The sequence below is a fragment of the Drosophila melanogaster genome, chromosome X, assembly GCF_000001215.4.
Source record: "Drosophila melanogaster chromosome X".
Classification (NCBI taxonomy): Eukaryota; Metazoa; Arthropoda; class Insecta; order Diptera; family Drosophilidae; genus Drosophila; species Drosophila melanogaster.
This window is the reverse complement of record NC_004354.4, coordinates 7,151,253-7,176,926: the sequence shown is the minus strand read 5'-3', so window position 1 is coordinate 7,176,926 and position 25,674 is coordinate 7,151,253. Positions and strand designations below refer to the sequence as shown.

The window sequence follows — 25,674 nt, the reverse complement described above, 5'->3', positions numbered from 1 at the left end:
GGGTAACGCTGCTGGGCAGCCAACAATGGTGCTATGGCAGCTATGTGCCTATGTTGCTGTGTGGATCGATTAAATTGGTCGCTAAAGGTCGAAATTAAATCACGAAATAATTGTTACACCAAATAAGTTCTTCTATGTCTTCTTCGCTGCTGCTGCTGCTGCTTCTTCTTTGCCTAAGACAGAGTTAGAGCCATCGTGCTGGTTCTGAACTGGCCCCATGATCTATCTTCGGCCCTGATGACCGTTTCTGGCCCACTCGTTGGCCTCCCTTTTGGCCATCCCACTGTTCCATGGGACAGTGATGCTCGAATTGCTCGGACTCGGTACAATGCCCTTATCGAGTTGCAAGTTGCAAGTTGCTAACAGCTAGGGGCAGCAAACAGCAGTAACAGCAGCATTAGCAATATCTGCCCAAGGCAATTACCTCATGTCACAATAAATTGTTTCGTTTTGGCCTTTTTTCGAAGGCCCAATCGGACCCATCAGCCCACCAATTCACACAAAAAGAAATATCAATATTTATGCAGTTAACAAATATGTCAACAATAATAATGCAAGAAAGTATTGTTAAGTTATGTACCATGTACCATTCCAACTTTTTTAACATCCAGCCTCTACTTTTATAAAAAATTGTACTAAATCGGCAAACTAGTATAGCAAATTAATTAGTAGTCAATTTCTTTTAGTGCACCCGATGGACCGATCGGTCGACCACAAATCTTTCGCTTGTTTGACTCACCGTGTAATATGTAAATTGAAAATGCTAAACGCCAGACACTCGACCTAAACGCTGCACAGTCATAGATACAGATACGCGATGTCGATACAGATACAGATACAGCCAAAGATACGGGTTCGAATTCGGATTGGGATTGGGATTTGTATTTGTATTTGTATTTTGGCTTTTCGATTTGGATTTAGATACAGATGCAATAACAATATCGGACAGGGAAACAAACAGAGGATCAGGTCCGAGGATCGCCTGGGGCATCCAAAACATAAAAGGCCGTGCGAATATCGATGAAATTAGTTCAGCTGCGGGGTTTGGGGATGGGGTCAAATCGAAGGGGACAGTCAGTGGCCAGTTGAAAAGGTAAGAAAAAGGTGAGCAAGGCACCTGATGATCATCGAGAATAAACTTGTTACTGGGATAATATTTAGTTTAAAATGCATAAATAAAACCCCTTTTAATACCATTGTGATTAATAAATTTTTGCTCTATTTGCTTAATAACAATAACCAAATTATTCAATTCCATAACATTAGTTGTGTAGAATTCACATCCATCTTTGCTGATTGATCAATCGCTTGGCCTACAGTTGGACCCCATTAAGTCAAACCATTCTCTTTGCCTTTCTCTTTGCCTCGGCACAGCTCTGCTCTGCAGCTAATTGAAAACGAAAACAGAGACCGAAAAAAAAAAAAAAAAAAAATATTGGAAAAACTCCCCAGAGTAGAGCAGAGCATAGATTCGTCCCCCTTAGTTCAGCTTGGGGAACCCCCCGGGAAATCGACTTGAAGAGCAAAAGAGCGGGACAACAATTGACAAACGATTGCCTGGCCGTACAAATTGAGTTATTGTAATTGCCCAAAACGTTCAAATCCATCTTCGGTCTCTCTGTTTCTCGCTGTATTTCTCTCTTTCTCCGTTTTGGAGAATCTGGGGGATTTCGAAGGGAATTGGGGGCCATAAGGGGGCTTATCCAGAGCCACGACTTCTTGAGTGGCATGTGAACGAGCGTCTTGCGAAATGCGACCAGGATTTTTGGATGTGGAACTGCGCATGGAGATGGATCCAAGTCGCGTTTAGTGGGTGACTGATGCCCAGAATCAAGGTGCACTGCAACCGAAAGTCGCAACTGTTGCAACTGCAACAGCAACAGCAACTGCAACTTGGCCCTGCCGGATGAGTGATTGTATTGGAGTCGAGCGGAGGTCAGGTGATGGACGACGGCTACGACTCCGAAACACAAATACAATCACAAATGCAACCACAACAACTAATGCAACTAATGCAAAGCCACAGAGCCCAGCTCGAAATTAAAATCCGATTTAGACGGTGGCACCGCACATCGCCATCCCATCCCCACATGTTTGTAAATTACACACGATCATTAAAAGATTGTATTCATGTCGAGATATTTCGCGCACCGCTGAAGTATCCATTATTTTTAAACCAAGTTGACGGGTATTCCCAGTAATCCTGCTTCGCATGCACAAAATCCAGAAAAATATATTCAAGATATCAAGCAAACATAATACAAATCGTAAAATCAGCAATTTTATCATTATATTAAACTTTTGTTAGGTTGTTTGTGATAAGATTATTTAATCGAAAAGTATAGGGTATACAGGGTGCAGAGGTAGCCCCTTATTTTTGGCACATATCTCACTTGTTGCGACTTGGTTCGGTTGCATGTCGATGGGGCATGCAGGCAGCGCCATCGGCTGTCATAAGCGACAGGCTTTTTGGCTTGGGCCGCATCTTGAGCTTCAGAATCCAACCTCCGCTTCGATTTTCGGCTTTGGCTTTGCTTTTCGGCTTTAATGGAGCAGCACATGCTATGCAAGTACGATTTGCAAGTACGACCACATTAGCGCCACGAGAACCCAATGACAGGGGGGGGGGGGGGTGTGTGGTGGTTTGTTGAGCCCAGGCTAGGAGGAGCAGGGGCTCCGGGGAGCAGGGATACAACATGCGAAACACGTACTCCGTACTCCGTAGACCATATCCCAAACTTATCCTCCATACACTCCAGCCAAGAGGCAACAAGGTTGTTTGTCCGACATGATGATGAGTGTTTTAGGCGGCTGGAGTCGATCAGCTGCACTGAGCGAATATATTAGCTTATCTCAAACATATTTCTCACTCTTAGTTTATTGCGAATAAAATGTTGTGGATAAAAGCATTCAAGGTTTTGTTTCATTCGTTAATATACCTTCAAGTCATGCATACTCATATGATTTACTTTATATATTTTTAGAGGCTTCTCGACTTTTTTCCCAGTGCCACATGTTTCATGACTGCCCAAGATGTTGCCGAACTTTCGGCCAAGTGGCTTTGGGCCCGGCTTTTAGCCAGCGAGTGCATGTAAATGAGCGGCGATGCGGACTGTGAGCTAGGCTTGCATCTGAATCTGAATCTGAAGTTGCAACTGTCGAATGTTCGATGATGATCGCCGATGACGCTGATGTCTATAATGATGATTATGATCATCCACCATGAGTTGATGATGATGGTGGTGGTGGTGGTGATGATGGCGACGTTATTGTGCCAAGGTAAGAGATCGTTGCCAAATTGTTTTCGGCAAAAATTCTTAAAATAGAAGGTACCGATGGCAAGGATTTTTTTATGCCAGTCACTGCCAAAAATTACAACAAAAACGGCCCAAAGACGAACCTCTCGCCAAAATCGGTTTCACAACTTCGCTGCAGATCCACTGATCTAAGACCATAGGGTACATGGCACGGAGAGAAAATATAAGTAATATAAACGTAATGAAATCTTAAATAGTCACAGTTTTAGTTGCAAAAGAAAATGTACAATTTTCAGTGCATTGCACGAGCGATCTCCCCCGCTTGGCGGCAAAAGGTGAAGAATCCTTTGGATTGTCAAAATATTGTATGCCAAATACGGCTCACGAGTTGGCCGAACAGTCTGCGCCTGACTGCCTGACTATCTGTCTGATTTTCCCAGCTTTCGGTTGGAAGTCGAGGAGCCGCATAAATACCAAATAAATGTCCGGCTGAAGCAATTGACACATTTGCATTTGGCCGGCTAGCGAATGTATCTGTATCTTGTATCTTGTAGTTTTTGAGCCGCACTTGCAATTTGTCCGCTTGTGAGAATGTATGAACTTGAGGTTGTATTTTTGTCTTTTTCTTTTTGTGGGCAGTTCCCGGCGAGAGATTTCGCACCAGCTGGGAGCCACAAGGGGGTCTATTCAGACTCTTCAGACGGCTATTTTTTTGTTTTTTTTTTTTTTTTTTTTCTTGGGGGGGCGCAGCTGGAGCCAAGCCCGCAAAATGTTCATAATTCTCCAGTTGTCAACGGGAGCGGCTTCTGCACTCATCGGTCGGAGATACGGATACACGGCCCTCGCCATCGCCATCGCCAGCCAATAAAAGCAATTGTGCCATTTGGCGGCTAATGTCTGAGGTCCATGTCGCAGACGCTCCTCAGTCAGTCAGTCAGTCAGTCAGTTAGACAGAAAGTCAGTCAGTCACTTGGTGTGTTAGCCACTTTAAGCACTTTACCAACTTGGTGGCTAGCAAATGCCATCATGGGCTGCGCCACCAGAGACCCAAAGAGTCATCGTCAGCGGTTAGGTTCCTACTGCATCACGTTTTCGTTGGCCAGCCACCAAAAAGATTTTGACTTTTGATTGCCGGCAGAAGCAGCCAGGCAAATTTCAGTCAACCCCAAAAAGTCTGACCGAAACGAAGCTGCAACGAAACTAGCAAGGAAATACACTGAAAAGCCGCGAAATCTCCTTGCTTTGCACTTTAGTTAAAAGTCCTACGTACATTATTACCACATTACTCATAGTTTCATAGGTATGGATATGCGACTGTGGGCTTCTAAACTAACAACATAATACGTATTTTTTAGTGGCACCGTTTTTTTTTTTCTCTCTGCAGTGGAAAATAGTAAAGCGCAGCAAAAAAAAAAAATCGCTTAACAGAAAAGCAAAATAGCAAAACCGAAACCGAACTGGCCATAGAACGATTCCAATTTCAATTGCGATTCATGACCGCTGGTCATGCTTGCATGCTCCACAGCCACTGCGCCTCCTCCTTTCCACCAGTCTCCTCCTTCCTCCAGAGGAAACCCCTTGGAATCTCGGGGTTGCTGGCCAAAAAAGGGACAACCCGGCAGGTTGCCCCCGTACCGATACCGATACTAATACCAATACCAACCAATACCGAATTGGCCAGGTCCAGTCCTCTGGTCTATTTGGAACACCATAAAGTTCAAGCAATTTGAACTCTTCCCGCTCTCTGGCGTTCCCAAGTCTCAACAGTAACAGTAACAGGCAGCTAACTGGCGAGTCGTGAAATTCACAGCAGTCACATTATGTGTTCCGGGCCAAAAAGAACCCAGAACGGGGGGGAGGGATTTTGGGGGGGATTCTGTTGGCCAAGAACGTTGAGAGCTGAAAGTGTTGGGCCCACTCAAACAAACAGTGCACAATGGCCATGCCATTTCTCACCGAGACACTTATAAATGTTCTGGGTATTTTTTTTTAATGTATTCGAAAAGTTACTTCGTAAACCAAAACAATTTCTTTTAATTTTTAACATACAAGCTAAATTATGTTTCGAATCCTTTTATTCAGTCAACAACATGCATTGTTCCACAGTTCATTTGACAATATAATTAGAAATGGAAATTTCGAAACTAAGCCGATTTAAGAAGACTTTGTCGTTTACACATGTAAGCGATCGTGTCCGAGCCAAGTTAGCATGTAAATGACAAAACATGATCGGACCTCGGATCTTGGAACCGAAGGACTAGAATCTCAATTAGTCTGGACCGGTTGGGCCCTTAGAGGGAATGTCCATTAGCGGGCCGAAGATGATGGAGATGGCACAATCTCGCATCCTCCTCCACCTCATCCTTATCCATCTGCCGATGATGATCATAATCCCATCGAAACGATCTAACGATCTCACATATCCAATGGATTTTGCACACATTCGAAACGGATTTTGGCAACAGATGCCGAAAGGGAGCGGAACAAGCAAAGATGTCCCCAGATCTTATCCAGCATGTGTATTTTTGGGCAAATGGTATTACGTACACCGCCTACAAGGACGAAGGACGAAAACAACATGCGCAGGAAAGAAACCCCAATTAAAATCAATCACATTTTCTCCGGGCAACGGACCGAGCGGCCTCATAAACAGATAAGCCATCCTCATCATCGGGATCGTGGCGAGTTTCCTTTCTCTGCGCCGGCCCAATCCCATCTCGTCGGTATTTGCTATTATTTTTTTTGTTTTTTTTTATCGGGGTCCTCACAAAGAAGTCCCTTTTGGCGTGCGAAAAAATGTATGGGGCCAGGACTTTCGGAAACCCTAGATCATTGTATAATATTTGTTAAAAAAAAAAACCGAAGAAAGAAAGAAAAAGTAGGGGAAAGAATAGAAGAATGGAGAAACCGCTAGGCATTTGTGTCTCAAGTACGCGTCCTGCGTCCGGCGATCCTACGATGTTGTATCAGGATGTTGGTACCGCTATAAAAACGATCCGAGCGTCTTAAGTTTCGTTTTTGTTTTGCTTCATTTTTTTTTTGTTGTGAGTTTCGCTATTGAATTTTTTTTAGCGGCCAATGAAAAAGGTCGTCGTAGGTGGATCCCTTCGAAGGAGGCATTGTGATCTGTTTTTTAATAATCCAAGAACTAACTGTATTTGGCTGAGAATGTCGAGGGTTTAGCGGGGTCAGAGGTCGCTTCAATTCACCTCGCTGGTCATGGGAGAAAACTGAATAGATTGCGAAACATGGGAAAGTTGAGAGGTCCTCAAGTTTCTGAAACTAAAAGCAAATAGCCGGCAAAGAAAGAAATTTCTCTAAAGCCTATTGAAAGTGGATGCACAAGGCACTAAGAAGTGTATTCGCTTTGTAGAAAATAAAATGAGAGAGAAGAAAAATCTATCACACTTTCTCTACCAATACTCCAGTGTACACTTTACTTTCCCCTAGAATCCAATGATTTGCATCCATGCATAATTGCATCCATGCATAAATCGATCAATCTCGAAACCGACTTGGCCCATCTGGAAATCCCTTCTAATAAGCCAGATCTTGACCCACGCGTGGGAATTATTCTAATCGAGCACTTTCACCGATCGGAAAAAAAAAACATTGGAAAAACTAAAACTCCAGAAACACCTGATGCTCCTATTGGGGCGAGAGGAAACACCAGGCGAATGAAAATGAATAGAACATGTGTGTTACAAATTCAGAAATTGCTACGCTATATGCTATATGGCATGGGGAATTATGGACCATGCACGGACAACGATGATGATTTCCGGTGGTTCCCACAGTCGATCGCCAGTTGATGATTGCCGTGCACATGTACACCCGCATCACAAGTGCCAGGATCCACAGGATACCGGGTTTCTAGCTGTTCCTTTCTCTCATTCTGTATGCTGATCGCGTTTGTATATTAGCACTGAAGAAAAATGTGAATTATTCATACAATTATGAAAAATGTCATGACATTCGTCATTCCGTGATGTTGACAATTATGTTGAGAGCCTAAAGCACATATTTACTAAACGTTTTTTTTTTAGTTTTATTAAGTTGTAAATTTCTTTATCAACTAAGTACAAAGAAAATAATTCGAAATATTTTTTCAGTGTTGCTGTATCTGGCAGTGATCTATTATCCCATTTTCAGCGTGTTTACAAACACATCACAGCTACACATAGACCTCAAAACCGTAAGGACAGCGCCAGGATGCTATTCTACCTGAGTTTTGCCTGATTTTTATGTTTTCTGGGCACATCTGGTACCGTTAAGTGAGCCGACCAAGAACTGGACCCAGCAGGTCATCGCAGGTCCCACATAACACAGTCCACTTGGCAGGCGATTCATTTTCGTGTCGACTGCGGTCAGTGGCAGGACTTCCTGTCAGGACATTGGCCCTAATCTCTGTTTCACAGCGACTGCTGTTGATGAGCGAAAATTGCTTAGCTCACCGAGTTTCCCTCCTTAATTATTAGACGGCAAAATCAAAAAAAAAAAAAAGCAGTAAAATAGAAGCGGAAAAAAACAAGGGAAACCACAGCGACCAAGTGTCCAACAATTGATCCTTTTGCGGATCTACACATTAATTGCCTTAGCCAACTGTATTGGGAAACAAAAAGCGAGGGAAAAGCAATTTACAGACGGATCCCAACAATAAAAAAAAAGAAGGGAATCCAGCATTAACTAATGAAATAGATGGTGAGTCAAATGCTTTGGTCATTCCAAATCAATTGACCGAACAAAAGGGAAAAGTCGGCGAAAATTCATTGAACGGCAAAGAGTTGGCGGAAGGAAATAGGAAAATTATCCAGGGGAGTGAGAAATCGAGAAAGTAAAGGAAGTATTTAGTATTAGAAATTGCTTCACAATTAAAATGATATAATCTTAGGATACTAGAATGAAATTAAATAATTTTCAAAATCACTTTAAAAGCAATAAATTTCCTATAATCCTTTCATATCAAAATCAAAATGGTAAAAGCTGACATTTTGTGGAAAGCCTTAACTTTCCTATGCGCAGTCATCTCATTAATGAATAAACATATTCTGGTCAATAGCCAGCCAGCATAAAATGGCCAAAAATGTGATATGGAAATCATAGCCCGGACCTTATCTCCTTTGTCGTTTTTTTATGAAGTGTGTGTGACTGTGACCTGTGAACCCTAACCGGAACCAGGAAAAAATGAGAATGGGGTGCGAAATTGGTTTGGTATTGACAATGCAAATGCGGAAGAGGATGCAGATTCGGATGGGATGGCATCGTATCGCATCGTATCGTATCAAATAAAGTGGCGGGTCAACCGAGGTCTGCCGATGGAGTTACCCCGAAGATGCGGTGACCCTACAGCTACCCCTCTCGGGGTCACCCTTACCCACACCCTTATACATATATCTGTATGCAAAGGACGCATGTAAATTAATAAATTATAGTCAACTAATGCGCCTCTCGCCCTTTTCCCCGGACCCATAAAAAACTGTCTGCGTAGTTTTTTTTTTCTATTAGTTCCGGTTTTTCCAAAGGGGTAAACTCTTTTCGCAGCCCTTGATCATTTATTTATTTTTTTTTTTTTGGCAGGACATTGCACCACTTGGGACGAGGATACATATTAAAAAAAATTCAAATTGTAAAATGAGGCGCAGACTTTGGGATATTCAATATTCGCGGGTACAGGAAGCGGCACATGGATTTCAATGCATCTGCAGCATTGTGTCGTGGGAATTGAAAAGCGCCCGAATAAATCAAAGTGCAGTGGCTACAGACACAGACACAGACACAGATACAGATACATAAACGGATGCAGATACAGATACACCAAAGATACGAGTGCATCATTAGCGAGCGGATGCAGGCATCGCTGCTCCACTCGAATCCCCGAATGTAAGCCAAACCAAGTCGAGATCCAAGGCGCCCGCAATCCAGAAATACCGATGGGGGGAACCCAAATGGACACACATGTGTCACATGGTCCGACTCCAAGAGATTGTCACATCGCAGACCTCCCCCGAACACTTACTACATTATATTTAATGCAGTAGTGAGCAATGCCATCCCCATATATGCCGCATATCCTGCACCAGAATCAACGCTCCTTTTCACTTTCCCCGCCACTATTGTTAGTTATTAGAGCCTAGGTCAATGTGTTCTGAATTTCGTGGAATTTGAGTGGTAAAAAATGGAGTCATCTGTGAAAATGAAAAAGTACAGTTGAAGCTGCGAGTTTCAGGCGAGATTGAGTTTTCGTTTGGTCTTTTCAATATTATATATATATATTTACTTATATTTATCATAATAATTTTCTTTAATGCGCGGTGGCCAATATGTAAAAGTTAAAGATATTTTTTTACCCACTTAAGGTAGCTTTTCTTTTTTTTTTTAGCTGTACCCTTAAATATGATTGCATATGAAGGTTGGCAATTCATGGGGTTACATCAAGCCAGATTCAGACATATCTCGCGTCTGTTTCTCTGCGTCTGTGGCTGAAAATCGGAAAAGCGGGAAAGCCTGCTGTGTACAGTAACACAAATCGAAGCGGACACTATAAATAGCCACCCTCCGCGACGACGAAGGCGAAGACGAAGAAGAAGACGCCGGCTGTGGCGCATCAATATCCATCCATCGTTTTGGGTTGAATCGGAGGAAGGAGCGCACGGATGCCGCCGAGGATGTGTATATGCCATGGATATGGACGCTGCTACTGGTACCAGAAGTACGGAGTACGGAGCACTGCTCGATTATCCGCTGGAGTGTGGGGGGAGGGGGTGGGGGGAGGCTATTCCCTTGGCTGCCGGACGGTTGGCTAAATGAAACACATTCGGAGCGACATTAAGTAAACAGACTAGCAACCATGTCAATGTCAAACGCACTCGCCGACGTCGACGTCGCTGTTACCGCCGCTGCTGCCGCCGCCGCTGCGAATGCCACTGCCACTGCCGCCGCCTCTGCTAGCGACGCAGTCAACGTCGGGCACATGTGCGTGGCCATGTAACGGGAAAAGAGGCCGTGTGGACACCGCTGGCAGGACCCCCATCCCCGTCCCACGCAGCCCCACCTCCACATCTTTGTGCGCCACAGTAGGCGCACGTCCAGCAAACAAACTTTTGAGTGCATTCTTGCATAATTTCATTTTCATAAATTTAGCATTCTTTATCAAACCATATTGACCAATTATATAAATTTCATGTTTTGCTTACAATAAAATGAAATATATCAACGAAATACTATCAATTGGTAAGTTCTAGCGAGGCGCTACTGTGGCTCTTCAGCTCAGATGCAGGAGTTGTCGCCTCAGTGGCATCCTCACGGTCATCAGCGCAGATGAATAAGAAGAAGACACATCCACGTCCACCCATCCGCGTCCATGAGTAAAAGAGAAAGGGCGAACATAGAACTCCAGCTCGACGGATGCGCATGTTTATTTTAGTCGCTCCATGTGCGCTGCACTGCGTCCCACCAGTCATAAGAATTTATCTATTTCGGTACCAAAATGTTTCGAGGGTCCCGTCGCGACCCCCGCCCGCCCCATCACTTCACATTTCTCCCCCGCCCCGCATTTCCCACAATGCCAAAGTCAAGTTCAACGGCGATCGCGCTGCTCTGACAGTTTCCCGTTATAGAATTTTCTGAAAATGAAAACGCATCACCACATCCTTGCGCAATAAACGCAGGGAAATCGTTTTCTTGGACATTGAATATCATTGAATAACTTATAAATGAGTTAGCTAAAGTTAGAATAGATTTTGGAAATGAATCTCAAAAAAATTTGCTATCTGCTCCTCTAGCGATATTGCAATGTTTCTTCTCTAAAAACCAATGCAAAAGATTACAAAACACATTGATGAGCCATTGCCTCCCTCGGGGAAAACACTCTTCAAACAAGGGCCCAAATGCCATTTGCAGCCCTCGAGGTTGTTGGCTAATTTCTGTTACTTTGTTGCCGCATTTTTGTATTTTTTTCGCCTGTGCGCATTTCAATGAAAGTAAATCTCAACCGCAAACACTGCGTTCGATTGAATGGACAACGGCCGGCTGTCCATAGGATTGTCCGAAGAATTTGAATATGGATTAGGCAAATCGTGCGTGCAGCATTGCACAGCATTGCAGCATTCAACGAAAGCCATATACCTCACGCCCCTGGATTTGCATTTCGGTTGCCGGAACTCGAAATTCTGGCAAATAATTTCGACTCGGACCCTTGGACAATCATCGGTGGAGGAAAAAGGGAATTTAGCGGGCGGCAAATTGATTTTATCGCCGTGCCAAATGCGTCAGATGCCAATAAAACAATTTGACGGTTCGTTCCTCGACCATTGTTCAACGTATTCTCTCCCGTCCCCCTTCCCCTCACCCAGTCATTTTCCTGTGGGTAAAAACAATGACCCGAAGCCAGTGGTAAGACAGCCAAGTGACCGGCAAAAAACATTATATGAATTGCAAACGAAATTCTCGACTGCGGTCTTTGATCTTTGATGTCATTGCGCTGTGTAATTGATGGAGGCTTAAAGATGTTGAAAAATAGCGCCTAAAAAACCATTGCAAAAATGGTATAAATGTGGTGTCTATGGATATTAAACTACTAGCAAATTTTAAGGTGCTTAAGCTTAGGAAAATATTACAATATGTGAACCATGCTTTCTTACGAAATAGTTTTTTTTTTTTTTGCCCGTAACTTTTCTAGCTCGCCAGCTTAATCTGGATGGAATTTTCCCACCGTCGGCAAAAGGGGAGGAAGTGCGGGCAGGACACTATTGACAGGGGCGTCATCATCCGTACCGAAACGCGTGACAAGTGCTGTGCCAATTGTTTTTATGATGCCGAGCAATTTGCATACGGCTGGAAGACAATAGGCCTGATTGTGTGTGACTGGCGTTGTCGATATCAACAAACCTTCATGTCACTTCATATTGCCAATGGATGTAAATGCGGTTCATATCCCGCTGATGTGGGAGGTTTTGGTGGTGGGAGATATTGCGTTAATTAGCAGCCTGGTGCGACCAAAACGAATTCTGTCGTTTTGGGACAAAAGATCCAAGCTGATTGATTCCGATTTGATGGACAGATGAGGGCCACAGTCGGGGGAACGTGTTGCCGCTGTCGAAATGCATGGAAAACGAGGAGCAGGAGCAAGGATCCAGAGGCAGCAGGACCACCCGGATCATGGGCCATTGAAACCAATACGTCAAACGTGAGATTACATAAAAACCGCAAAAAATCTCCAAAACAATGGGCAACCAGAGAGTAGAGAAAAAAGAGGAAGAAAAAAAAAACAACACACAACGCTGACCTTTAGCTCGGCTTTGTCCTGACGCAAATACTCGTAAAAAAATGGAGACGACGACGACGACGAAGAGCCAGCATGTTAAATATTAAATCGCCATATAGGTATATATGGGGATTTCTTTTTCGGCTTTTTGCACGTACCGCTCGCCGATTTCCTGACAGCCTTCGAAAGCGCACAATGGACTTGGTCCAAGGATCTGGTCTTCGTATTCGTCCTCATCCTCGTTTTCTTATTTCGATTCGGATGCTGAGATGCTGATTCCGATTCTGGCCACCCGGCAACAAAGGATCTTTTCCAGCAGGGCAATCGGTTGGCACAACACTTTGGGGTCGATGGTGTGCGAAAAAGGCAGCTGTGACAGCCAGCGGATTTCGGTGCTAAAAAAAAAGGCATTTAACCCATTGATCAGAATTAGCAAGTGAGCAGAATTTCAAAGATCTAGACCTAAAATTCCATCAAAGTGGATGAACATGAATGAATAGTGAAGTGACTTTTATATACATCCCGATTACTTTTGGACTGAAGAATCTTTGTTATTTTTATGATTTTGTTTCAAACTGACAAACGAAGAAAAGCGTTGCACACTTGTAATGATATGAAGTTTAAACTATGCACATCTTGAAGGCATAAATTACAATCCATGGCTCATCGGCAACCCTTTTTTCCGTCCACACGTGCACCAGAGTTGCCATAAACCTATACGACTCGCAATGTTCGTCGCGCTGAAAGACACTTGAGATGTTACATGTATATGGGCTGGAGATCCCAAAGATCTGAGATGCGCGACGACATGCTGCAACTGCAGGATGTTATGTTTATCATTGTCAATTGGATCTCGAGTTCTGCGTGGCGTCCATTGCGGGTCCCCGCTTACATCCAGGGGCACATGTGCAACTGGGTGTCCGTTCAATAAACACGCTCCATCGTCTAACCCAACTGAAAACAACGGAAAAAAAAAACGGCAGAGCTCGAGCGGTTTATTTATGACATTTTCAGGCGCGACAAAAAGGGATCTCGAACTCCTTGCCGTCCATATTGGAGAAATGTTAAGAAGTCAAGAAGAAAACGTACAGTTATGCAGGTCCACTCGAAATACAGTAATAGGAAAGAAAGAATTACAGAATTTGTCGGAATGAACAAAACTCCTTATTTCATGATACATCTTTCAAGTACATAATTTGAATGAAAATTCAACTAGTTTTTCCCGTTTGCAAATAAAACATTTTAATAAATTTAAGAATGAGTCAAGAAAATACGACTGACTCACTTCGCCCTTGAAGTAATTTTTCCGCTTTCTGCGCAATCTTGGGTCATCATATAATAGGCAATTAGGAAATGTAAAACAAGAGTTCTCACCTCTGACCTCTGTGACAATTGACCCCTTGGATCCTATCAAATTTCCACTTTTCCGAACGACTTACAAGGAAATCGGGTTCCTTGACCAATTCTCGACCCTTTTTCCTTGCATTTTCCCTCCACTATGGTGTATGTATATCCAGATTTGCATATGTGTAAGCCCCGTATGTGTGTGAGTGTGCCACTCACATGTGTGCACTGGTGTGCGTTTGTCCATAAAACCACCCCAATGGCAACCAATTCGAGGCTTCCAATTGGCATTTACGTTTGCGCGTGTCCAATAAGCATACTGTCGCCATCTATGGGCCAACGGCTGAAACTGCCCCGGCCAACAGGTGGCGTTTGGTGGTCAATTGAAAAGGAAGTATTCTAACTTTTTAAAACTCGGAATATAAACAAGTTTTATAAATGTTTTAGAGATAGAAAATTATGAATATACAATATATTGATTTAATATACAATCCAAAATTCTAATTTTATAAATATGTACAAAAGCATATGCATCAAATTTCAAAAATAAAAACAGAAGTGCAGATTATGTGACTAGCGAGTCTGCAGATCACATTTTCGTTGAATGATTTTCGTACTTTGTGCAGCACATATAAAAATGAACTAAAGCCTTGGAAAAATTGCTATAATTTTACCATAAAAGATCGAGCGTGAACGATCGAGCACCTAAAAGTAGGCAACACAAGATCGTTGCTATAAAGATATCCGATTGCTTGGTCGCAAAAACGTAGTACAGTCGCAAACCCAATCAAAAACCGATCGATTTCTGGTCCATCAGCAAAAGTTGGTGGGTGGTTGGGCGCTCAAACGAGCGGGCAGGTGGTGGGGCCATCGGGTATTGTTGTTGCCATCAGACTTGCCGACCATCCCCTAAACGGGCGTCCAAATCACATGTACATAAGCCCACATATATGATGGGCCATGGCATGCCAACTACATAAGACACACACACACACCAACAACAAAAAGGACGAAACGGTTACAATCGAAACAAACACACACACAGACACACACAAACAGACACCTACACAGACATAAGCGAAAGGACCAAAAGGAGCCACCCTCGCTCGCCATTTACATATGTCCTGGGTTGGTTTTTTGGCAATGCCAATGCCCGGCGGATTTCAAATTTTCGCAAGTGTTGGTGGTGGCGGTTGGCGGTTGGGTGTCCCTTTTGGGTGGTGGCGGTCGACTGGTCACACGGGCCAGTGGTGGGTTTGTTATTCATTTCGCAAACCACCCTTTCCGCCCCCTGCTGAAATCGCCAGGATAACCCTGGATACCTTACTTTCTTTCTATCCATGTTTTATAACTCCCCCCCAGTCGTCCAAACAACAATGTTCGCGAAAAAAGGACATTTTATGTGTGCACCATAAAGGCATTAGCATTATCGCTCGTTATGTCCTGAATACGCCCGGCATATCCCCCTGAATCCCCCTGGCGACCAACTCTGTGTGTTTGTCCACCCTCCGTATCTTGGGCGGCATATGCAAATGAGCCTGTGAGGCTGCTGAGGCTGTGAGGCAAAAGCCATCAATATCCCGCGCGTCTGGCAGCGCAAATTCAAATCCAATAATGCTAGGCAAGCGGATCTGGATCTGGACTAACGAGAGTGGCTGCACGACATGCATATAAGGAGGGCTAGCCAAGGGTTACTGCAATCGGGAACTGTCGATACCAAGTATGTATATCAGATGGAATGGCCGTCAGGAAGCACTAACAAAAAGTATCGTTGAAATGTTTAGAGGGGCAATATCCGCATCTTATAACTATAGAAGGTTGATATTTTAAACTTAAGAGTTTCATTTTCAAAAAAAATAATAAGATAAGTTAATAGGATGGCAACCACCTCTTACTTATTATAGAGCATTCATATTTCGACTTCAACATTATGATTACCCTCGATGGTCGCTAATGCTGGCCAGAGTTGCTCCCCTTTTCCTTTGATTTTCCCCCATTCCGCCCGACCTCTTCTGTCCTTCTCTAGATATCTCCGTCTCTATTTGAACCAGAGTTTCACGGGGCGAATGGAGAAAAGGGGAAAGCCGAGGAACGTGTGCTCCCAGTTTTCCACCAAGCGAATGGGATCCGAAGTCTCCAGTGTGTGTGCCTGTGTGTGTGCGATGTATGGCGATAGGGATACATACGTGTATGTGTATGTAAGGACACTCGCGCATACACATACACGTACTCGTATTTCGGTGCTCATACATAGATTTTATGTACTGGCAAGTTGCCAAAGCGCATTAATCTAACGACCACATCCGGGCACACACAAAAGCGGATGAAAGAGGGGAATTTCCGTAGGGGGGGGTTGCTTTCAGGGGGGGAAAGGACGACAAGGACGATGGGGAAAATGGGAAAATGTGGGCGGTGGAAGACTACTTCTTATTCGACTGCTTATCTTGGGGACTGTGCGAGTGTCCCTATGCCATTGCTTATGCTTATGTCCTTCGCATATTTGTCATTCGCCTCTTGCAAATTTTCCGATTTTCGCTAACGGTCGTCGTGCGCGAATACATACATATATTTATATATAGATATATATACTGGTATCTATATACATATATAGGGAATGTTCGACGTGGTGGGCTGGCGATGTGTTTGCGAGTGTTTTGCATATCAGAAATATAAATCACTTGGCATCAGACCAAAGCCAAAGCCAACGGGAAACCCGCCGTCCAGGAAAACCGAATCCTGCCCAAACTCCATTCAGCTGATCTGCCACATTCACCATTCCATTTTCAATTCACACAAGAAAATATATTTTAAAGCAAACAATTTACTCAAAATGTAATGCCCATATAATGTTGCAAAAGAATTTTTTACAGATAAATACATTTTTACATTTAACAATGTCCTATCTTTTTCGCACATTAGATGGTACTCAAAAACAAAAGCACCGATATATTGACGTTAAATTATAGCAAAGCATCCAGCATTAACTTTTTTTTGTTTAAGAAAATCTGCCGATTGTTGTAGAGTAATTTTTTTCTCAGTGTACCATCCACTTGTTTGCCCAGCAGCCACTTGACTCCCCAGGGAAAATCACTTTTTTTTGCAGGAGGGGCGGCCATCGAATGGGAATTTACCGTGAACTGCAAACTTTTTGCGAATGCTAAAAATTTACCCAGATTATTTTTGCCAGGCCACAGAAAGAGCGTTTGAAAAGACAGATAGAGAGGCGGCCCAGAGCCACCCAAAATAGCGCCCAAAAACCACCCACCCACCAACTCACTCACCCACCGAAACACTTTTTGCCGCGAATGTTTCGGTTAGCAATTCGAATTCCGAAGCAGTACAGTTGAGTATGGAAAATGGAATTTTCCTCGCTGGCATGTGAGTGTGTGTGTGTGTGTGTTAGTATAAGCGACGCCATTGTGTATCGTACATGCGCACACACACATACATATGTGGAATCAACCACCCACACATCGATACATACGAAGGGAAAACCGGTTAAGCAAAATGAAGAAAGAAAATTCCGAGCTGAAGAGGTCAATAAATCGAACTTATTTAGGGGATAAAATGCAGAGAATTTATAGGGCAAGGCAAAAACCCATCCACAGATGACTACCATTTTGTTAGGGGATTTTAGGCTAAAAAGTGAAATAAAATAGCACGATTTTCCACCCCGAAAACGAGATGACCACACCCTCCCCGATTCTTTGACAGCGGACACGAGCCTAATCCCACACACAAAAACCGTATATATGTATGTATGTTTGTGCGTATTTGCGGGTATATGTACATACATATATATATATATTTCCCAATGTGGGTAGTTTGCCAGCCGGGCATTTGACCAATGTGCTGGCTGCATTTGCAATGTGAGAGATGCGATTTGAGGACTTGGACAGCAGGCGGCACAAGCGATTGCAAAAAAGGATGCAGGATGCAGGATGCAGTCTGGAGGCAACATCCTGCTGCGGCCTGTCTCTACGATGGCGTCGCAACGGCGCATCTGCCAAAGGAAACTCGACGCTGCTCCCTGGCCTGGGAAATCAGATTATGCCAGGATATTTTATTTAAATCGTTCCTCACTTAAACAAGAGACTCCACTTTATGTATGCATTGATTTTCACCTATTTGCTTTAGTTATTATTTATATAAAATCGAAGGATTTGTAAACCAATGTGTAGTAAGGTTTTTAAATTGACTAAATTCCATTTCCACAAATTTAATCAAAACATTCTGGGAAGCAATATGGATTTCTTCAACTATTAGTTAAGGTTACCAAAATAAAATATCACCGCTTAGAATCAAACAAAATGTACTTAATTGATTGTATCCAAATATGTTAACCTACTGAGCCGTGCGACTTTTAATTTGGGCTACGCTTTATTCTAGCTTTCATCTGCTAGTTGCCACTGCCGAGTGATTTTCGACCAATTAAGTCCATCAAATGTTTAACCTTTGACCCTGAAAAGCTCAGCTGGCAGCCCAGCGAGAAAGAGGAGAGAATCACTTGAGAGACAGACAACAATTCGGAGGAATTTTTCGCCGGAAAAGCGAGCGGAGTCAGCTGATAAATTATGCAGTGACCGACGGTGGGAGGGGCTCGGAAAATGGTAGGGCCTTGGGTGTGGGTGGCTGTGCAATTTTGCGAGTTCATTTGCCCCCCGCCAGCCACTTCATCACTTTCACTTTGTCTTGCCGAAGAGAAGTTGCCAACTTGTTGCTGAGACATTTTTTCCTCCATCCACTCCGTTTTCAGCTCCCTTCCACTTTCGTTCAACTTCTCCCTATTTTTTTTTTACCCTATTCTTCCCCTTTTTCCTTGATTTTCTGCCGCTTGTTTTCCTTCGTTCTTATCTCATTTGGAATTATTTGCTTAAATAGCATGGAGAACAAGAGTCAGAGGATGATACAAAAATACGTATAAAAGCCAACCAACAACGTCCACCTTTCACTTTCCTTTCTACCAGCGAAATAAAAAAGTTTTTCATTACATTTCCCACTTCCGGGCGGGCGGAGAAAAAAAAATTAAACTCTCAAACGCGACGACCTTGAAAAATGCCAAACAAAACAGAAATAATAATCGTAATAATAATAAAAATGGTTGAAAAGAGCCAGCAAAATAAATCAGTCTGCCAGTCGGCTTTCGCCCACCACTTTCTACCAGCCCCCAGCCCCCCCCCCTCTCCCAACCCTCTACGCCCCACCCTACTACTAAGCGTAATTTCTAACAACAACAACAACAACAAGCCGAGGGGAAAAAACTTCCGCAGACATTGGATGGGCGGGGGAAAAAAAAAAGAAAATATGGTAACTGGTGGGTGGGCTGGTGGCTCAATGTCGTCAATTAGAGACTCATTACGCTTACATTGCAGACGGCGGGCAGACTTAATTTTTTCCCCCGTATTTTCTCTCGTCCTGCATTCTTTTATTGTTTCCTTTTTTTTTATTTTTGCGCCTCTACTGTCGCGCTTTTCTTTTATTTTTAGAAAAAAGTGAAAGAGCAAAGGGAAAAAAATGTGTTTCATTCATGAAAAGAAAGCTTCGGGAACTTGAACAACTTTTGGTGTTTCCCCAAGAGTGTTTTTATTTTCTTGTCGCTGTTTTGTATAGTTACGTAAGCGTCTAAATTGTAGGGACTTAGGGCGAACCACCATGGGATGAATTCCTTTATTATATCTACATACATATAAAAAACTCCGCCATTAACAAATGGTCGGTAAAACAAAAACATTAAGTTAACATGTCAACAAGGCTATATTTTTAGTTGAGCTCTAGTTTTGATATTAATCAAATATAATCATGTTATTATTCAGTTACGTTTTTAGAGAACGAATTACACTATCTATTTGCTACGAAAAGCCGCATTTACTTCCACTGTGCACAGCCGTTGCCGCCGACGCTGCCGCCTCAGACTGTAAATAGATGGAAAATTGTGGCATTTAAAATTAAAATTCAAATTGAGACTTGACTTGGCAAGGACGTGCCAGACACCCCGCCACGCCTCCTCCCTCCTGATCATGCCAGCCACCCAGACTCTCGCCTTTCCAGCCATTTTCTATTTGCATTTCGCTTTTCTTTTACACAATTTTTTTCAGCGCGTTTTTGTGTCGCATTTGCAACGAGGTGGCAACGAGGGGGAACATTAAAATGAGGCAACTTGTTGCGGCAGCAACAGTTGGGCCAACTTTAAGTGACCTTCAAACGGCGCTGACAGGCAGACAGAGCAGTCCCAAAAGGCTCAAAACTAGGAGCTGCGAAAAAAAAAAGCGCGATTGCATAATTTATGCCAAGCACCGTGCACTTTGAGTACTCTTAAAAACGCGACGGGGTCGCCAAAAAAATTTTAAATAGTTTACCAGGACGAAAATCAAAAAAAAAAAAAAAAAAAATCGTTGAAATGGCGTTGAAGACCACTTGAATAATTTACATTTTCTTTGGACGCTGATTGGTGATGGTGGTGGTGCAGAAATAGTGGTTGCCTATCTCAGCGGGCAGCGGTGCCAGCTGTCCGGATTCGGGAGGCAGAATTGAAGCTACAGGATACGCTATCGATGATCCTGGCAGGCGACAGTGTGTGAAGAAGTTCCAACTTGGACTCGAGTGGATGCTCGACACGCTGCGATCCGGAATCTAAAATGTGGATTCATCAACGCCGAAATCGCGATAAGCAGCCCACTGAATACATTAGCCCACAAATTGGTCATCAAAGGGAGTCACAAAAAAGTGGTGCAATTGTATAGAAAGCCTGTATGAAACTAAATGAAACTCATGTTTTGCCCGATCTGTGAGATCTTAAAACCTTTGTTTTAGAAGCCTTAATCTTTTAGCAACCATTTCTCATGCTTTTCAGCACAATCAACAGCTTTCAATTCAGAGGAAAATGTACTTTTTGAATTCTGTGCGTCACTTTCGAATGCAAAACCCTTGCTCACACACACACACACACACACACACACACACACACACACATGTTCCACTCGCATTCGTTGCGCTCCAGTTGGGATGATCAAATCGCGGAAATTAGATAAGGATAAAGATGCGACGTGGTCCTGATATGGAATACTCGCACGCGAATAATATCCATCGCCAAGGAGCCAGGAGTAATAATTTCAGAGCCGTTTATGCGGCGTGTGTGTGTCGAGTTACATACACATACCCTTTCCCATCCATCTGGCATTTATATTCTGGCTTGTGAAGGGGCGCGGAAAAAAGCGAAGTACATTGCCGCCAATTTGCATGGGTAATAATTTTCGGTGGAAGTCGGGAAACTGTCGCAAACGGTTACCGTTACATTTTGTCGGTCGCCTGTCAATCGCTGGCAAAGGGAAATTTATACCTCTTTTTCGAATTTTAATTAAATGGTCGTCACATCGCGCATCTTGCCTCTCCGTTTGCATATTGCGATTTTTCCTGCGAGGGGAGTAAATGTAAATGTGCCTTCCTTCTAATTGCGGCACACACGAGAAGGGTTATACGTACACACATCTTGGCCGTAATCCTCTGGGCGATGCATCCGAGATAATTGACGGTGAGAAATTTACATGCACTTCCCGATTGACAGGCAACCCCTTACCCCTTACACCATGTCCCCTTGATTTTTCCTTCCAAGACACCCCTTCGTGTGGTTTTCCTTCAGCATTTTTGGGCATGTAATTTGATTACGTAACACAGGAAGGTAATGCAGGTGAGGTCCTTCGAGTTTCCCAGGCACCGTAGGCCTGCGAGACATGCAAAAATTTCAATTGACGCCAAGGGTGAAGACACGCAGGCAAATTTTGCAGATTTATTCCTTTCGCACGATCGGCGATCCCTTAAGGATTTTTGCATGCCAGATAAAAAAAAAAGAGAAAAAAGGATTGCGGATTACTGAATGTGATTGACAGGCTTTGTGCGCCTTGAAGGTATGTAAATTGATTGGTAAATTAGAAAATTGAACCATGGGTGAGTCATATAATAAAATTAAGGGGTTTGAAGCAACGGTTGCTTCAAAATTTCATAAACTTAATAGTACAAGAAATATGGGTTTCTTCAACTGCAGTGAAGAGTTAATTTTCACATGAACTGCACACAATCCAAACACACACGAAATAAGGTAAACTAAGCTTTTACATAAGTATCTTGACAAAGATTAAATAAATACACATGTCAGCGAGCAGCAAACACTCCATGAACTGCTATCGATTTCGTCTGGATACCGCATTTGTCCCACATTTTGTCTAAAAGAAAATGCCAAATTGATTCATGGTAATAATATTGATTATAATCAATCTGCAAATTGCCAAACGCAAAGTAAAGTTGAAAACTCTTTGCTCTGCCGTTTGCAAAATGAAAAAAAAAAACAACAACAACCAAGGAATGTCGATGGTTGTCAAAAGGATCCTGAACTCAACAGTCGTAATTGAAAACTGTACCTTCTCCCTCACACACACACACACACACACATATCCAAGCAAGCGTGAGAGAGAAAGGTATATATAGGGGTACGCACGCCAACGAAAAATATTGACTTTTAACTCGAACACCCAGAAAACACCCCCTCCATCCCAATTCCCTGAGCTTTTTGTTTTTGTTATCAGAAGCGAGTGTGTGTGTCCGTGAGAATGTGTATATACACACACACACACACACACACTCACTGGCATACATCATTTGTCGAGCCAACGAATTTCACTTCATTTGCTCAAAGTTTGCGCCATTAACATATTGAAATCGATTTGCATGTGGCTAACTGAGGGAGAGCGACAGAGAGAGCAAGTCGAGAGAGAAAGAGTGAGAGAATATGGACTTAATTAGGAGCCGCCAACTCTCACATATGCATGTGTGTGTACATAAGCCCTCTGGTCAGAACGCCCTTTTCTGTATGCTACGAAAACTTCACTCGCCCAACAGCAGTGTTTTCGTGTGGGTGTACGTGTGCATGCATATACTGCCTGTCAATACATATATGTTCTAACATGTGTGTGTGTGTGAGTGTGTGTGTGTGTGTGTTTAAGCACACATATGCTCGCATATTGGCAAGATGGCCGTTCAGCTCGCTAAAATCCCACGAACTGAATGAAAGGCAAGGAAAGGAGGGAAAGGCACGAGGAACCTTCTCTTCATTTGCCAGCATCAAAACTAATTTATGCGAATGTCGGGCAGGTTCTCGATGGCTAAAGGGGGAAGGGGGGGATTAGTGCCACCGAAAGGGGAAGGGGGGTGCGTTGGGATCCATAAAGCTGTGGGCTTAATCACCTAGTTGCTTAGTCTCCGCCCGTGGGATACACAGATACGCGCACTCAGAGAAAGAAAAATATTTGCCTACTTGCAAGCTTAGTCTTTAAAGATTTTCAGTCTTATGTGTATACATAATGTATATGTATATATAATATAATCATTGCTTATTTCCGTAATTAACTAAAATAAATTTAATAATGCGCAGCGTACTCGCTAGCACAATAACAAGGAAACTTTACAAGCTAAATATGTAGCTTATAACATGATTTAAATAGTTTTTTTTTCCAGTGCTTTCTTGCGACCACATATGAGTATGTATATGAACTGGTCGCCATCAAGGCAACGCATCAATTTTCCCTAAACGAAAAGGGGGACCTTAATGGGTGGCAGTGGGTGGCTAATGGATGGCGGTGGGTGGTGCCGGGTGACACAGTGGGGCATTTATGGGCGACCAAGTGGCCAACAGCGACGTCGGCCGGAGCAGCACGTCCGTGGCAGCGACGTCGGCGCACCCTTTTAACCGAAAAACCTGCGCAGCGTTTTTGGGGTTTGCAAAGGGTGGTGCAGTGGGTGGGGGGAGGTCATTGAGTGGTTGTGGACTCCACGTTTGTGTGTGTGGGCCGAGATTCTGGCCCGAACTCGTCTATCGCCGGAGTGACAGCAATGGCAGACGCAGACTACTGTGTAAAGCGGGGGGGGGGAGAGGTTTCTGTTATATATACACACACATATGTGGCGCCCATGTGTGCGATAGAGAAGGCTGCTTTTGGGGCTGAGGTGGTTAGAGGGAGAAAGCACCAGCGTCGGCTTCGTTTTTAAGGGAAGCAAAATGTATTGCTCATCGAAGGCTATCGAATGTGGTCGTCGTTTTCGCTCGCTATGCTCTGCATCCATCGGCGTCGCTGCCTCTGCCGACTACGCTGCCGGCGCAGAACAATGGAGCTGGACGAACATGTTGCGTCGCATGTGTGGGTATATGTATGTGTATGTGTATGTATGTATGTCCTGTCCATCCGTGTGCGTACACACACACACACACACATGTGAGCCACCCACATGCGCATCGTTGTTGCTGTCTATCCGTTGGCTCCCCACTTCCACCCACTAGTCCATTGTGGCTACCCCTGTGCCACCCAACCACCCAACCATCCAATCACCCCCTCTTCCATCGCCTGTCAGTCCGTCTCGGCCAGTCGCTTCGTGTTTTATTACTCGCGACCTGCGTACACGAAGATGGCGGCTGCTCCAAATGCACACACGCCCACACATGAGCATTGAATATTGGTAGCGCCAGCCGAAACGAAACCATCACCCACATATGAGTGTATAGGTATATACAGTACAGCTTCCATGACGCGAACCATATGCGAAAATGCAGAGGATTTTACACTTTGCGAAATACAGGAACATGGCATATCAATATTTAAGGAATATTTCAGTATAATATTCAGAGGAATCCAAAGATATTTCGATTACTTTTCGGGGTTTCCAATTAAACATTTTCCTTTTTGCACAAAAGTGAGGCTTATAGAAGTTGGACTGTACATGCATATGCATATATCGCACGCATTTGGGCGCACGGTAGTCTGTGTGCTTTCACATGTGTGGGTGTGTGGGTGTGCGTGTGTGGAGTTGTGCTTTCAGCTTTCTGTGCTCGCTTTTTGCACATTTTGAACTTTCGCTTGCTTTCGCAGCTTCATCTCCATCTCCATCTCCACTTCACCATCTCCAACCCATCTCCACATCGCCATCTCGCTCGCCATCGTATCTTTAATTGAAGGACTTTTGCGCAGCTCACACACACACACACACATTCGCACTCTCACACATGCGGCTCCATCCTTTTGGCCTCTCTTTCTCTGTCTCTCATTTGCCGACTCCTTCTGGCCAACGGAGTGGTCCATGCCAGTGGCTATGTGAAGAATGAAGCAAATGAATATCTCATGCTTATAATGGTCGCCCGGGCGACAACGCCAAAAAAGTGGGGATGCCTTCAATGCGGGGGGTGTGGAATGTGAGATGTGGGGCGTGGGGAGTGGAGTGGGGCAAGTGGCAAGGGCATTTCGAGGGTGGGTGGTGGACGGTAAAAGGTGGCAAGTTGAAAGATGAGAGGTATACTGGTGCCAGCATGTGTGTAGCTCCAAGCAGAAAGTAGCCCTTTGAGCCACCCCCACAACCACCCACTCTCCCCTTCATTGTCTTGTCCCTCTCTGTATGTGTATGTGTGTGCTTGTGTGTCTGTGTTTTTGCGCACATGTGTGCGAGAGTTGGAAATGGATGTGGAGAGCACTTTGAAGCATATGCACATTTCGTGCTATCGAAAGAGAGACACAAATGAAGGCAAAGGGTGTGTGTGTGTGTGAGTGTGTGTGAGTGTGTGTGAGTGTGTGTGAGTGTGTGTGTTTGAGTCGGTCTTTTGGGTGGTTCAAGAGGTGGAAAAGGGGGTGGACTAACGACCGGGGATGGGGTTGGCCAGGGGGTGGACCATGCTGGGCAGAAACTGAAGCTTATGTAAGCCAATACATACACAATGCGCAATATTTATGTGAGCACTTCGCTTGTACATGTGATTTGCGGATGTGCATGTGTGGGCGA

At 43.8% G+C, this 25,674-nt stretch overlaps 1 protein-coding gene and 1 long non-coding RNA gene across 5 annotated transcripts in view; one reads left to right on the top strand and one right to left on the bottom strand.

Annotated features, from left to right (window-relative positions):
- The window catches only part of lncRNA:CR44357 (long non-coding RNA:CR44357), a 239,347-nt gene extending 228,871 nt beyond the window's left edge, over positions 1-10,476 (top strand). The window contains exons 4-5 of one of the 3 annotated variants that reach the window (NR_123819.1): positions 2,985-3,279; positions 9,637-10,476. This is a non-coding gene — a long non-coding RNA (long non-coding RNA:CR44357). Of the gene's footprint in view, positions 1-2,984; positions 3,280-8,834; positions 9,196-9,636 lie in introns of those variants that run through there. The other 2 variants (NR_123820.1, NR_123818.1) reach the window with 2 other exon arrangements.
- Positions 1-25,674, bottom strand: part of Cph (Chronophage) — a 104,210-nt gene that overhangs the window by 65,006 nt on the left and 13,530 nt on the right. The gene's annotated exons all lie outside the window — the stretch shown is intronic.